Genomic DNA, 6,975 nt, shown 5'->3' with positions numbered 1-6,975 from the left:
TTGGTCTTATCAAAAACAATAAAAAGTTGGTATAGCCACAATTATTTCTTAATTTACTTTTTTTTGGTAACAATATATAAAGTATAGAAAGAAAACAACCTAACTATATGCTTCTCAGTTCTCACACTCTTGACTTACCTAAATAAGTATTATTCTTAAATGTAGCAGTATCTTTGATCAGAGTAATGAAGCCTTTTTTTTAATTAATTGTGTAATAAAACATTTTCCTTTTTTTTTTTTGAATTTGTTAACATTTTATTTTTGGTAAAACTTGGGATGGAAATATATATATTACCTTAGATAAAAGTGGTTGATTGTTGCTCTTAACAGGGTTACTGATAGGATTATGGGTGTTATCAAACCTTCTAGAGTATTCTTTCCTTCAAAAGCAGTATTCTGTCAATCACCACGCTACTGCTTTTGTCAATTATTATTAGGCTTCAATTTCTCATATTTCACTTCCACTGATCTACGCAATCCCAATGAGTATCTTATTTTTTGTGCGCATGCAAAAGAAGAAGATCTAGGTAGCCATAATGAGTATCTTGTTTCTTTCTTGGGTACATGCAAAAGAAAAGATAGATCTCTTCAGTACTCCTCTTCTTCTGTTTTGCCAAATAATATAGAGAAGATTATTTTTTGTTTCTAAAATGTCTGTCACATTTTTTTGGCTTGACCCAAATTTGGCATTGGTGCCAAGATCCCTTGTGGTCCAGTCTTTCCATAAATTATTGCTATATTTCTTCCATTTGGTCGTGTCTAAATTAAAATTAAAATCTGATAATTATCATAAGGGCTTATGTTTATACAAGGTATATTATGGAAAACTGAATTGTGTTGACTCAACGAGTTAATTAAAATTGATCGATTAACAAACAAATATCAAGCAAAGAATTTAAAGAACCAATATTTTTATAAAACTAAACGAAGCAAAATAATATCAACATCCTCAATATTTTAAAATAAAAATAAAATAATAATAAAAATAAACAATTTCTAAAAACAAAAACCACATTATTCGAAAGTTTCTTTGATAATCTACTCAACTAAAACCATCGCATCTGGTACTCGTGTTGCAGCGTTAGCAGGCTGTGCTGGAACTTCAAGTACCTTTTGCTCTAGAGGTGTCTCCCTGGGTATTTCTGGTGTGCCAGACACAGTTTCACCAACAGTCTCATTCGAAGGAATGGGAGCATGGACACCATCCATTTCAACATAAGTAGAAGCAGGAATAGTAAGATTGTCAACATGAGCTTGAACTTCAGCTAACAGGGGCATGCCAGGAACCTTACATACGCCATCAATAGTTATGGTGATCCTTAGATTTCTAGGTACATCCATTACTATCCTTGGAATTGTTTTCCTCTCGGTATGGTTCTTATTGGAACTCATTTTCTTCCTCTAATATATCAATCTATCTTTTATACTGGTGTGGTTTGTACGACCTATTTAATAATATATATATATATATGTATTATAAAAACCCTAAAAAAAAAAATTAGGTTAGGAGCATTATCTCCAATTACCTAATTTAGTTGTATTCCGCATATCACTCTCAAATAAACAAAATATAGCAGTTTCCATATCGATAAATATATGCTCATATACGCGTACAACACCACATTGATTTTAGTATATATATGATTTATCTAAATACTAAATAATAGCACGAAAAAATTGCGTAAACACAACCATGTTGATTGAGTATATGGAGTATATGCTTTATCTTACAGTAGATCATAATCATGTACTCTTCGCTAATGTGCATGCCTTGGCTACACTCTTGCCAAATCTGTAGGTATCTGAAGTATCTCTCTCCATGATTCGCCATGCCTAATCTTCTCTGAACAAATTTCTATTTTTGATGTAATTCCCTCGGTAATTCACACCTACTCAAAGCCATGCGCAACAATTCCGTCCATCCAAGCGCTATAACCATGCCCAAATTCTCTTTTGGCTTTCGTATATTGGTCAACACCATAAATTATAGCTATGATTGGCAATAGCAATATATATTGGGATCATTTTTTTTTCTTCAAAAGATTAATATACTATGGTCATAACCCTAATTTTTAAATTTGCAATGGACACATAAATAAAATGTTGATAAACTAGAATAAATCTCACACAAACACGTGAAAATATCTGTTTCTTGTTTGGATCATGAATTTTTAAAGAACGCAGGCTGATTAAGGATGCGACCATTGACCAAACGGTGTAATGGTTCACACCCCTTTAACCGAATATACTTTGAAACCCCAAAAGACGTGATAGATTTTGAAACCCCCAAAATACGTGAAAATTCCAACAGGTGTGTTGTGTGGGGACACATATTGCATCCATTGGATGTGTATATAAGCTTTACTTGTATCTGCTAGTAGCATTCAACAAAAACGAAATCCTAAATGCTTCTACATTTAAAAAAAAATATTTCACCAGTAATAGTAATGGAAATATTACTGGATTTAAGTCCCGAGATACTACACCTCCTCCCAAGTACAGAAAGTATTTTGGCAAGCAAATGTGTATGCAAACAGTGGAATTCCGTCCTTGCAGACAAAAGAATTGGGCACCTTTTCGGTTTCACTAAAAAAGTGGGAGAAGAAAATATTACACAACTCTTCTACAGAGAACAAATTGAGGAGGAAGATTACTACACGATGATAGGAGATTTCAATCATATGTAATTTGGAAACAACGGTACCTGGAATATTCCATCCTATGATGTAAACATGTCACACCCAATCGTTGGATCTTGTAATGGTCTGGTATGTTTTTATGTTTCACACCACGTCATAAAAGATATTATTTATATTATGAATCCAACAACGGGTGAGCACCTCCATCTGCCGCAAATATGCGATCCAACACCAACGCCACAAATTAGTTGGCTATATGCACGATACGTCGTAGGATGTTTCGGCTACTGTGAACATACCGGTGAATACAAAGTAGTTCGAATTCAAGTAGGCGGTAAAGTGTACGTACACACACTAGGAGACAACATGGGATGGAGGAATATCGGGGAATTTCCTTTTACTTTTCGGGATTCAGGTGTGTACGCACATGGTTATATTTTTTGGATAAATCATTATATTTATAACAATGATCATATAGTATCTTTCGATTTGGAAAATGATACATTCTAGTCACTTTCGCCACCCCCGCATCATATTTATAAGAATGGTGGTTTCAATATTCCAAAACTTGGAATGGTCTTGTCTGGAGTTCTCCTTTTATTTTACAACATTCACGATATTTATGATATCCGGATTGATTTTTGGGCACCCATTTCCGATAATGATATTCATGCACGGGCACCCGGTGTAGAATGAAATTGGGTACTTAAGAGGAGAATTGTATTGGAAGAGCCTTTGAATCCATGAGGACCACATTATAAGCTGATAGCCTTGGGAAATAACAACGACATTCTATTGCAAAACTACCAGTGTTTAGTGCGTTATAATGAACTCACCAGAACTTTGACAGAAATTGGGGAGACAAGGTGGTCGGTAAGGGTTAGAGTTATTCCTCACATGAGGAGCGCCATCTCGTTGAGGAATTTTGGAGGACAATCTGAAACATGTACTGACGATGTCCATGCCACAAACATATTCCGTGTGTAGTGTTTTTGTTTTTGTTTTGATCAGAGTAATGTAGTTTGGTGTTCAATATATATATATATATATATATTTAATAGTACTATTTCTCATCTTTGATTTTTTTTTCTTATCTTGTCTGGACTAAAAGTTGTTTTTGAAATTTGAAGAATCGAACTTGGTCTTATTTTGGGTAATAATGGTTGATATTTTTATTTAATGGAGTTGATGCTTTTAAACATATTCCCGACGAATTTAGAGGGGGGATTTCTTTTATGGTGGTCAATTTGGTACAGAGAGAGGCATTTCTGTATTCCAGTTGTATTTAAGGTCATAAATTTTGTGAATCTATAGGAAGATTTTTATGTGTTCATAAAAGTAAATCCGAGAGAGAAAAAGAAAAATGTAAAAAGAAGTGAGAATTTGAGATGCAAAAGGTATAAGTGATTGATAGACAAATCAATGAATATTCTTGAAAATGCACACGAATGAAAAAGATTTTTGAGAAGTCGAAAAGAAAAATGTTGATTACGTGACTAATCGGGATTCTTTTTGTAGACGAATTATAGACTTGAAACTGGTGTTTGACACCAAAACACAAAACCAGAACATAAATGGGCAAAACAAATTAGAGACATATGTAACACATCATTTTAATTTCCAGAATTATGTTATTACGTCTTTTTTATTAATAAATAACTAATAAATATAAGAAATAATGATCAATAAGAAACCTATTTTGTCAATCTAGTCTCTTTTTGAATCATGAACTATAAATGCCACGTCCTAGTCGTTAATATCACGAAGCAATTGTTCTTGAAGCCGATCAACTCGTTCTTGAAGCATATTCACCTGTTGTTGGAGACCAAAATAATCACGATCAAAGGGACAACATCATCTACTTTCCCCATGCACCAATTCGACGCAATGCTCATCGACAGCAAATGCATTAATCTCACCAAACGCCAATAATCTGCATGCTTCCTCATGCAGATAAATAACACGCCGAGTCTAGGCTGAAGAACTCGTACATCGTAGTATGAGATCTTAAAATCGTCTTCTAGGGTTCTTCTTAATGAATTGTACTCAACAATTTTAGGACCCATAACAATAAATTAGTAGCAATATATTGTGCAGTTCATTCTGATCGAAAAGGAAGAGTAGTTGGTAGCAGGAGATAAGAAAAGCTCCTTGTATTGACAATTAGATATGGTGACCTAAAAAAATTAGGTTGATTTAATTATTAAGTTCTTTATGTTCAGAAACTACATTCGATTAAAAAGGAAATTAGATAAAGATGAAATATTCATTCCATATATATATCTCATTATCTATTTTCTGCCATATTTATATATAGTGATACAGAAATTGAAATATTCGATGTTCTTTATCCAAAAAATGTAGGGGCTAAAAGAGAGATACATAAATTATGGTACCATTAGCCCATATTTGTAGTGGTAAATTCATGTTTTGTATTTTATGGATAGTTCCTGTTTTATATTATCAACCAACGTCGTTGTAAATATTAAGATGTTATTGTGATGGGAATTCTAATTCCAGGAGGTCCGCATTAGTGAATTGGTGCATAAGTAGCTGTAATGAGAATCACATCTGGTTTCTGCAATTCAAATGAAAGCCAGGAAGACCCCTTCCCCTTGATGGACCTAGTCTTATAGAATCCATGTAATTTCAGCAATACTTTGTGATTTCAATATAATGTCAAATTTGTGTAATAAAATTAGGTGTGATTTTTCCAAGTTTTCAACACAGTACTTGGTCATAGATTGATTTTGACAAGGCAACCGACAACTCCAACACCATTCAATCATACACAAGAAAACAATAATTAAACAAGAAAATTAATCCATTAGATAGTCATTAATTAAGCAACTCCAACACCATTCAGTCATTAACATTAAAAAAAACATGAAAATAAATCCTAAATCCAAAACGTAAATTCCAAAAAACAGAACAAGATTCAGTCGTCCACAGTCCACAATTTCCCATTAGACCACTCTCAATTCCAATTTTTCTCCTTACTTTGATGATACCTATTTCTTCAAAATAGTAACTTGTGTAACCATTTGCAAAATCGGTATCATCATTTCCATTAAAGCAACTTAACCCAAAAAATCCACCAGCTATAAGAAAATTGTAATTGGTAGAGCCTTACCTGTTGCTGGCCATCACTCGGAGTCGTAATCCGACTTTTCCCTATCCGATCGCGTATCAGTTTCAGAATCAATCACTATGTTGAGTATGACCTCATTTTCATGTGTTGTTCGTGATAGGTACGCCTGATACTCATCCTCTACACTGATTTCATTCGCAGGGTGGTCTGTATAATCCTTATTATCTTCCATCATAAATCGATGCTCTTCTAGCCCTAATCCTTCTCATTAAAAACACACCTTGTCTCCTTTCCCTTTTCTGCAACAGCTGCAAAAATTCTTCTGGGTATTCTTCATCTTTTACTTTCTCTATGCTTCTCTTCTTTGTCTCTTCATTTTATGCCTCACATACTGATTGTGCATGATAAAACTCATTCCACAACAGATCCATATCATCATCTTGGTAATTATTCTGCAAACCTACTTCTTTCTCTTCTCTCATATTCCTTGCCTCTTCTTTCTTCTTCTTTTTATTCAATCTTATTGCTTTCGATATGGTACTTAGCTTTCTCTAGTTGCTCCAAATTCATTTCACATACTGCTAATTTGAACCTCATCATCACTTCCTTTCTCTTCAAGCACTCCTCCTTATCAACTTCTTCCGCTGTCATTGGGGTCTTGCCTTTTGATGGTTTGGAACCACTCCCTTTTTCTGGGTTATTCAGAGCCATTGTTATCTCTGAAACTTTTTTTCTTCTTCTCCTCTCTTGGCTTAATTTTCTCTCTGGAAAATGAATATAATCCCTAATTCCTCTTTCACATTTATTATCCTTTTTTTTCTTCTGAGACCTATTCCCAAGAGACGCATGCAGCGGTTGAATTCAAAGAAATAATAACACCCTACTAAAATGTCATGTCCTTTCAGATGTACTTCATGACGTAATGGTTATCCTTTAGAATTTGTTCCCATTTAAATAAAAATCCAGTTATTGGTTTAAGCTATAACCGCTTATAAGATAAAACGTGCAAATATGTGTTACGTGCCTGCTCATTAAGGACGTGGCCATTCAAATAATGCATGCTCATCAAGGACGCGACCATTCACCAACAAGTGTATTGGATGTCTATATAAACTTTACTCGTACCTTCTTGAAGCATTCTACAATATTAAGAAAATCCTAAAAGCTTGTAAAAAATTTTTTTGATAATGTTTCATCAGTATAATAGTGATGGATATGTTGCCGGAATTAACTACCAAGATACTA

The sequence above is a fragment of the Papaver somniferum genome, chromosome 7 (genome assembly GCF_003573695.1).
Source record: "Papaver somniferum cultivar HN1 chromosome 7, ASM357369v1, whole genome shotgun sequence".
NCBI lineage: Eukaryota > Viridiplantae > Streptophyta > Magnoliopsida > Ranunculales > Papaveraceae > Papaver > Papaver somniferum.
The sequence above is the reverse complement of the archived record's forward strand: the minus strand, read 5'-3'. Positions refer to the sequence as shown.